Source organism: Spea bombifrons, chromosome 12, assembly GCF_027358695.1.
Source record: "Spea bombifrons isolate aSpeBom1 chromosome 12, aSpeBom1.2.pri, whole genome shotgun sequence".
In the NCBI taxonomy this organism is placed as follows: Eukaryota; Metazoa; Chordata; class Amphibia; order Anura; family Pelobatidae; genus Spea; species Spea bombifrons.
Genome location: NC_071098.1, coordinates 30,504,085 through 30,512,133, shown reverse-complemented (window position 1 = coordinate 30,512,133; position 8,049 = coordinate 30,504,085). Strand labels below are relative to the sequence as shown.

The 8,049-nt window shown below is 45.9% G+C and overlaps 1 long non-coding RNA gene across 1 annotated transcript; it reads left to right on the top strand.

The window, feature by feature from the left end:
• The first annotated feature begins 999 nt into the window (after positions 1-999).
• LOC128469557 (uncharacterized) lies at positions 1,000-2,550 on the top strand. The gene is made up of 2 exons (XR_008345962.1): positions 1,000-1,573; positions 1,608-2,550. It is a non-coding gene; the product is annotated as an uncharacterized LOC128469557 (long non-coding RNA).
• The last annotated feature ends 5,499 nt before the right edge of the window (positions 2,551-8,049 follow it).

The window sequence follows — 8,049 nt, the reverse complement described above, 5'->3', positions numbered from 1 at the left end:
TTTTTTTTTAAGAAAGAAAGGATTCCTTGTTTTTTGGGGCCTGTCGCTGCCAGGGTAATCGACTTCCAGCCCGTGCCAGTGTACAACCTGCGTATCTCCCCTTTTCTCTCCTTTGTTCCTTTCATTTGCGTTGGGGACCGTCCAGAGGGAGGGAGTCGGGAGGAAGGAAAGAGGGGACGCGAAAAATGCAATACCGCTCCCAGTGTCATGGCACGGGGCCCAATACCTCCGCCCCCATCGGTCAGCATGTAACATGGCCGACACTTGCCAAACTAATCCGACATGGGTGGGTTTAGGCAGAAGAGATGCGTGAGACAGGGGTATAAAAAAAGACCGGACACATATACAAAGCAGCAGGCAGAAGCCTCAACTTCTTATTTCTAAATAACATGCGCAATATTGGAAGTTTGGGGCAGTGTTTCATTTGCAAGACATAAAAATATAAATGAGGGTAAAAGCAGGGAAAGCCAACGTTTACCGCATCTTGTCCTTCTATGCATTCGGTTCCTCGCGATCCACTCCCTTAAGTGCATCTAGGTGGTCACTTTCTGTAGATCGTTAGATGTTCTGCTGGTTGCCATAAACCCGTAGATCCGAACTTGTGCTGTGCCCATCTCACAAGCTCGAGTGTGCGGGTCTGTGTCGGCTTAGCTACGGCGGCGTAAGCGATATCACAGCCAAAGCGTTGGTTGGTGACGTAAAAACCTCCATTAATATTGTGTTCTCCACGTGCTTCCAGCAAGCTTGATGTTCTTTGTTGGTTATGCACTTGGCTTGATGTATCTCTGCACCGACTCAATGTTTACCATGTGCTTAGTGTCTCAATGTTCTCACTCTGTCATCTCAACGCTTCCATTTTCGCCTGCCATGCTGAATGTCTATCGTCTTAAGGTTTTGCTGCTCATAGCCGTCCTGGACCCCCAAAGTTTTGGGCTGTATATTTTATCTAGGACGGCCCTCAAGATTTCTATTTTGCCATTGCTTGTAGTAGCTCCCAACACAAGTCCATTTTTCTCTCTGTTGAGTGATTTCATGAGATGACCTTGTGCGGGGTCTTCTCCTCTGCGGGTCCTGCCAACTTTCTTGTTGAGTTCGGTGGGTTCCGGGCTGAGGTAGTAGGTTGTATAGTTGAGGATAACACCACAGGAGATAACTGTACAGCCTCCTATCTTTCCCCGGGGCTTGGCCATGACGACGAAGCTGAAATCCAAGAAGTGGTGAACAATTGACAAAAACCTGGAGTAACCTGGAGCAAAAGAATAAGCGCACGTCCGTGTAAAAAGGAAAGGTGCGAATATTGGATGATGGAGGTCAAAAAAACAGACATTGTCAGCTGAAGTCGAAGGTTAATGTTATTGGCCTTACAGTCAAACATCAAAGAAGGCCGTAGATAGTACTGTTGGGTTTATAAGGATATAAATGGGCATCGACGAGGGGTGGAAGAATGTAGTCAGGAAAGGGGCAGAGAGGAAAACCTGGGTTTTATTCACCAATTCTCTGTTAGGAAATCAAAAGTCAAATGCAGATCCAAGTTGCCCATCAGAGCATCTCGAGACACATATTCTTACGGCAAGTCTCGCCACATCTGCATCATAAAACAAAGACAGGTGAACAGGATGTACAGCAAAGCCGCAGGGCAATTACCGTGGGTAAAGCCAGCCAATGTGCTGTGGAAATAGATCAGTAAGTTACTTCAATGATGAGGACAATTCAACCAAAATGAACCAGTTTCACCCATTCCAAGCCATGGGCGAGTATGTGGCAGGCTGGGCTAGAGGTAGCCATTTTTTTGCATCCTGCAAGGACTGGGATACTTCATATAGAGTCAGTTGGTAACAAATGTTTCTATTCCCACTTTAATGTCTGCTCTGATAGGCAGCAGGAGGCTAAATGATGTTTCAGGTACCCCGCTGAACACGCACGGTTACATTATTACTCCTTGGTCTTTTGGCGCCCTCTGCTGATCCTAGGCTTGATGTGCGCTAACTCACACCCTAACCCATTACTAGTCTTCTAGTGCCCCTTGCTGTGTCAGAGCTCAGTATACTTAGTGCTATTAGCAGACTTTCCCAACAGCGCCACCCACTGGTCATATATGAGTAATACACAGAGCACACACACGGATTTTAGGTCTTATGTCACCCCCTGGTGGCTGATATAGTGTAAAGCAGCTAAATTTATCACTGCCTCTCGATGAACTGAACCAGAGACAGACAGAAATTTCCATATATACAACTCCAGCATTATGCAGACATATGCATCGAATAGGATGAATCCAGAATCTAGACAGTATAAAAATATCTAATGTTAAAATAAAATCGGACACCAAAGAGCACTCTGACACCGTCATACAGCGTTATGTATCCGCATAAAGCCGCCCAAATTTATTCAGGCACGTACCCGTCTAGACACAGGGTGGGAAATATATGGATAGCTTTATAGACGAAAACGCTAGACATGGATTAAGTTGCCGGTGCGAAACTATCAAATGGGAAGGATGCACGGCACGTTTACAAACAGGCGTAATAAAATAACACGGGATAAAAAAAATCATGCATCAGAAGAAGCTGGAAACACAAAAGTCATTGTTACAAAGGGGAGAGAAGAGAAGTGTCCCAGGGACCGACGCGTTCTGCAATCTGTAGGGCCATAGGGGCATGTTAAAAACAGAGCCTATAAAAAAACCAGACGAAATAACATATTTTCATATTAAACGGCCATTTAACACTTAAAGAGCTGGGAGGGGTGCAGGCATGGACAACGCGTGCCTTATGCCGAAGGAGATAAATGGGAACTTGGTAATCACGAGAGTCGATAAATGGTGTATTAACTATCTGGCACACAAAGTGTTAAACCTTCTGGCACACAGAGTGTTAAATACTGTGCAGCCCAGCAGAACAATACCACATTGCTCTGATTAAAAGGAATAAAAGGGTTAATAGTTGTACCCAGCATGCACAGAAAATGTCCCCATATCTCCTCTCCCATTTTTTGGCCACCCAGTCCTCCATGTCTCTCCCCCCCCCAGCCTATGTCTTCCCTTGGGGCTCCTCTGCCCCATCACCCCACATGCAGACGCACACCCTCCCTTTCTTTCTGTCTTGGTCCAGACAAGTTTAATAAATTCCCCCATCCTGAGCAGAGCCGCATTGCGCTTTCTGCCTGTCTGGAACTGAAAGGCAGCCCAGGGGCGGGGAGAGAGAGGGAGACGGGGAGGGGAGGGAGGACGGAGAGAGAGAGAGAGAGCAAGGGGGGGAGAGAGAGAGAATGGAGAAAAGAGCATAGAGGAAGAAGGGAGAGAGGATGGACTGAGAGACAAGGAGACAAGAAAAACACCAAGAAGAGGAAGGTAAAAGAATAAACTAAAGCCGATCGACCGACAACAAAGGAGAGGGATAGGGTAGAAGAAATTTTGGAGGATAGAAGAATAATGAGATTATAAAAAGGTAGACGTTATTATGGCTTCTTTATCATTGGCATCAAGAAAAAAAGACAGAGAGAGAGAGAGAGCCAGGGTAGGGGATACGGAACGTTATTAAAGACGATGAAACGCCATCGCCAAACTGAAAAATGAGGGCAAAAAGTGTGGCCAAAAGACTATGGCGGTGAAAGGCGTAGCGATGGTAAAACTAGAAGAAGAGGTATAGGAAGGTGGAGAGGAAAGAGACAGCAGCAAGATGAAAGGAGCGAGACAAAGAGGTAAGGGGAGGGGTAGAGCAGCAGGTAGAGAATGAACAAAGGTGAAGGAATGTGGAGAGAAAAAAAATCTGATCGAAGGGGATAGAACGACAGAGACAAGAAAAAAAAGGAGGGAGAAACAGAAGCGAGGGGAAAACGAAGGGGAAAATAGGATACAAGGGAAAGCCGAGTCTTAGCGATGGAGAACCCTGGAGGAAAGATGTTAACGAGTAGGTAACAGGTGAAGAGAGACGGGTTCCAGGCGAATGCTCTTTGCCTTGGCTCTGGAGGCCTTCTACGCATCGTGAGCATGGATACCGAGTACAGATATGCTACCTGTTACAGAGGCAGCCTTGCGCTATACACGCTGCTCAGCGGGATACGAGCCTCTGGTTGCCAGGTTGATGGGAGGGAGAAGGGTGAGAGTGTATGTGAGGGCAGACGGAGGGAGGGGAGGAGCGGGAGGAGGGGGGGCACCAGCCTCTCTCTCTCTCTCTCTTATGATGCTCTCCTTTAGCAGAGTCAGAGGATGAGAAGACAGACAGCAAACAGGCGACTCGAGGTCAGGTACCGAGTGTGGATGGGCTTGAGTGGGTATCACCGCTCTTTGTCTGCTTCTGTCTTTTGTGTTCCTTCATCTTCATCCAAGAAAGCAGACGAGAGCGTTGCGGTCTGACACCTTCTCTCTTTTCACGCCTCGATTTCGCTCTGAGATTAGACCCTCTAATTATTTCTTCATTTTTATGTCTAGCCTCCGTTTCTGCATGCCCTTCCACGTCTAAGTCCGAATAGATATATGTGTGTGCGCGCGCATGTATGTATAGCCTCTTGCCTGTGTGATGTTCTATGTTGCCTCCAACGCACGGACGATCGCTGGCAGGTTAGTCCAATTCCAAATGTCTTCTTTTATGTCTGTGTGAATACCGTTCTAGGCACAGGACGCACGGGTGATTGAATGCCATGAATGTCTCCATACGCTGCTCTTTGCGTGTTCTATGCCAGTTTCCGTGTAGATCTGTGTTTTCTGCCTGTGTTTCCCGAGTCGCCGGTGGGTTGGCATGAGAGTGCCACACTGTAATCCTTTGTGCGTCTATTGTGTTTGCGAGTGTCGTTCTATGTCCGAGACGCTCGGCGGGGATTTGTCCCCCTTTTTTTTGTTTTCACTTGGTCGTTCCGTGCATTAGCTCTCGAGTTCTTTGTTAATGTAAAGGTACACCTAGAACATCAGGGCTGCAGTCGATACCTAGAATCTAAGTTGTCATCTGTTGCTACTTTGTTACCTGCGTCCGCAGTCTGTCTATTCCTTTGCTGTGTCTCAGACAAGGTGGGTCATTGTCTTATCGTCTTAGCGTGTGTGTCAGTGCTAGAGCGTGTGCTCCCGGGTACCAGCTGCATGTGTCTTATTGTTAGTATGTGTGCGTGCGCGCCGGTCTATATCATTTTGTATGTCTGGGCTGAGCTACCTTAAATCTTCTCGCCATCGCTTTATGTCTGCCGATCCGTCTGTTGGCCTGGGTGTAGACCCCCTTGGTGACGGTCCGTCTCTGCCTCTCGGCGGCACGTTAAATCTGTCCGGGGGGGGGTTATTATAAATAGGAATTTATTTTAGTTATTCCCAAATTACGCAGAACTTATTGTGATCGCGTCTGGGTTCCTTTCGAAACACAAAATCCACCAAAAATCCACTATTTCCAGCGGAATGCCTCCATTTAACTATTTGCGATACGAATCAGGCTTCGACTCGAGTATCATCTTTTTGTTGGTTGGTACTAGACATCTAAAGAGTTCCGTATTACAAAAAAAACCCCCAAAATGTAGGTATCGTCAGGAAAAGAAACGGGTCTGGATATCCTGTATGTATAACAATGGAGGAAGGTTTAACGATTAGTCTTTAGGGGTCTTCTGAGCTCCTTGTGTCTGCATCAGACGTGAGAGGCGTGGAAACCTGTCCCCAAGCTCTCGGCGACATGCATATGTTACCCAGACTGCTTAGCTGCGCTCAGACATCACACCATTTTGGACGGCGAGGGGACGCGGCTCATTTAGGCCACTCGACGTCTTCTCGGAGCATGTGCTCCGTGACACCACTCCCTAAACTGCAGTCTAGCACACGCAGGGCAAAGTAAGGACACGGATAATGGATGCGCTCCTCGTAAGCCAGGAGCTCTGATGAATAGCTCTTGGGGCGGAATAGGTACGCGCTTATATATCATCCTTGATTACATTATACTTGCGGGAAACCGTTGGGTTAGAACGTTCATGGGAATTACCGGAGCCACCAAAGGGAGGTAGACCAGGAGGTCCCTTTAGGTAAAGCCTTTTATACTTATTTCCAGATATCAAGAGACTGAGTCGTTCTAATCGTTCTTAATTCTCATATTTCTCCTGATTTGACTAATCTCATCCTGTGTTTCTTAGTCCATGCGCGCTATTGTTCCGTGAGATGGATGCGGAGGAGCAGGACCTCGGGCAGGTAAGAAGAACCCAACGAGACGCAGTGAGCCCCATTTTATATGCTTCGGTGGGATCTATTGTTTGATTGCCGCGTTTGTCTTCATACGTGCATATAGAGATATACGGATGTGCATGCGCTTGCCGTTGGTTCCTTAAAGGTTCCAGACGGCTTCTTGATCTGTCCGTCTACTGAATTTTGTTTGACTTAGTCCTGATCTGTATTCACAATCGAAAAGGACCTGCTAATCCGCCCCGTATAAGAGACGCGCAGACTTAACATGCCAACCCAATCTGCCATTTCTTAAAGGACGACCATCCATGGTGGCCCCAACGCCCCGTCCGCCGGCAGTCACAAAGTAACGCTGCTGTCCCTCCGCAGCGTGATTCATTGTATCACAGTAACGTTAGAGCGCTAAGGTACCTGTTACTTCAATGATCCTTGCGCGGGATTGATTAACGACTTTCTAGACAGCCACGCAAGGTGTCCATGCGGCAAATTCAGGAGATAACGGCAATGCCGCTTACCGAGCGACAAAGGAAACAGATCCGAACGCAAGCTTCCTGAGATAGGGGTATGCAGGGCCGGGGCGGACGTTGGAACAGGTGGTCTCCGCATATAAATCAGGATATGAAATATTCTGGAAAGCACCCCTTTGTTACATTCGCAGGAGAAAAACGTACATTACGCCCCACAGGGTCCCTCAAAGGTTCCAGGGTCCCCTCTGGCAGGAGCTGGGTTTTGATTTATACCTTGTGCTGGTCAGGCTGTTGACCAAAACATGGACTATTGGAATAAAATTGGGTTTTGAACATGAAGCCCCCTTCCCAGTTAAGCTGATCTGGTGGCTAAACAGTTAAACAGTTATTTAAATGTCATAAATAATAGGGTATATTCCTATTTTCTACATTGTTTTATTATTCTAAAATATTTCCTAAAAAGGTTCTTTTTTTTTATTTTTCTAAAAATGCTATACTTTTAAGAATAAAAAAAAAATAGTTTTTTTTTCTCCCCAATACTGAGCAGACTCTGTGTAAATAATCAAAATAATAATAATATAAAAAAATAATAAAAATAATGAGCATTATAATAATAATAATAAAAAATAATGAGCATAATAATAATAAAAATAAAATAATAATAATAATAATAATACGTACAGCTCATAAATCTCGAAATGTTTCCAAGGTTTATGCAGAACCTGGAGAGAGGGAGACACGGAACGGTTCTCGATTTGTGGTTCTCATAAAGTCCTCATTCATGCCGGTTGCTTTAGTGTTATGTACTGCTGTACTATTGTTTCGATTGATAAGTGATTAAAAAGGATTATTGTTAATCTTTTATTCCCAAAATAAAATAAATTTTCCTTGTCAAAAAATACATTTTAGAGCTCTTGACATCATCATGGAACAGACATTATACAAAATTAAACAAAAATGTATCTGCAGGATCCTAGAACTAGAATGAATGGTGGGTAGATAAGTGGAACGGCCTCCCAGCAGAAGTGGTAGAGGGTAATACAGTGAGGGGATGTAACCATGCATGGGATAGACATACGGCTCCTGAATCTAAGACAAGACCAACGACTGATTAAGGTTTGAGTCTTTACAGCAGGAGAAACGGGCGACTAGACGGGGGCCGAATGGGGCCGATCTGCCGGCAGGTTCTGTGTGTTTATAGTTACTTGTTCCCTTTTGAAGTTGTTTTTTCAGGCAGGGTTTGTAATTCTTTTAACCACTTAGACTTATGAAACCCACCCATGTGTTGCCGGACCTTTAATGCTTGTTTCCCTCTCTCTCTCTCTCTCTCGGCAGGTAAGGATGGGGTGGGGGGGATCAGTCCGATATGCCACGGTATGGGATGACCTTCCCAGCGTGACTCTCTGTCCCTGAGACCCTTAACCTGTGAGGAAGACAAAT